Here is a 430-nt window from a genome sequence, read left to right on the forward strand (position 1 = left end):
TTGTAAAAGTCATTTGTACTTTTTTTAGAGGGGAAAGAGTGGTTTCTAGTGGTCTCTAATGCCCCCTTTACCCTCTTTTAAGCGAGGAGCGGTTCCTAGCTCTAGCTAGTCTCTTTTTCTTTGATAGGGGGAGTGTGGTTTTTAATTCTCTCTGGTATTATTTCTTCCCTCCCCCCTTTTTGAGGTAGGGCGGTTTCTACTCGTCTCAGTATTCATAGTTTATCTACTGCGGGAGGGAATGTGGTTTCTAATTCTCACGAATGCCATTTCTCCCTTTCCCTTTTTTGTGGGGAACGGTTTCTACTTGTTCCAGTGTTGGGAAGGTTTTTAACTCGCTCACCCTTTCTTTTTTTTGGTGGAGATCGGTTTCTATCCGTGTTGGGAGAGGGAAGGGGTTTCTAATTCCCTATAATATCCTTTCACGTCTCAA

The sequence above is a fragment of the Penaeus monodon genome, chromosome 34 (assembly GCF_015228065.2).
Source record: "Penaeus monodon isolate SGIC_2016 chromosome 34, NSTDA_Pmon_1, whole genome shotgun sequence".
Lineage (NCBI taxonomy): Eukaryota > Metazoa > Arthropoda > Malacostraca > Decapoda > Penaeidae > Penaeus > Penaeus monodon.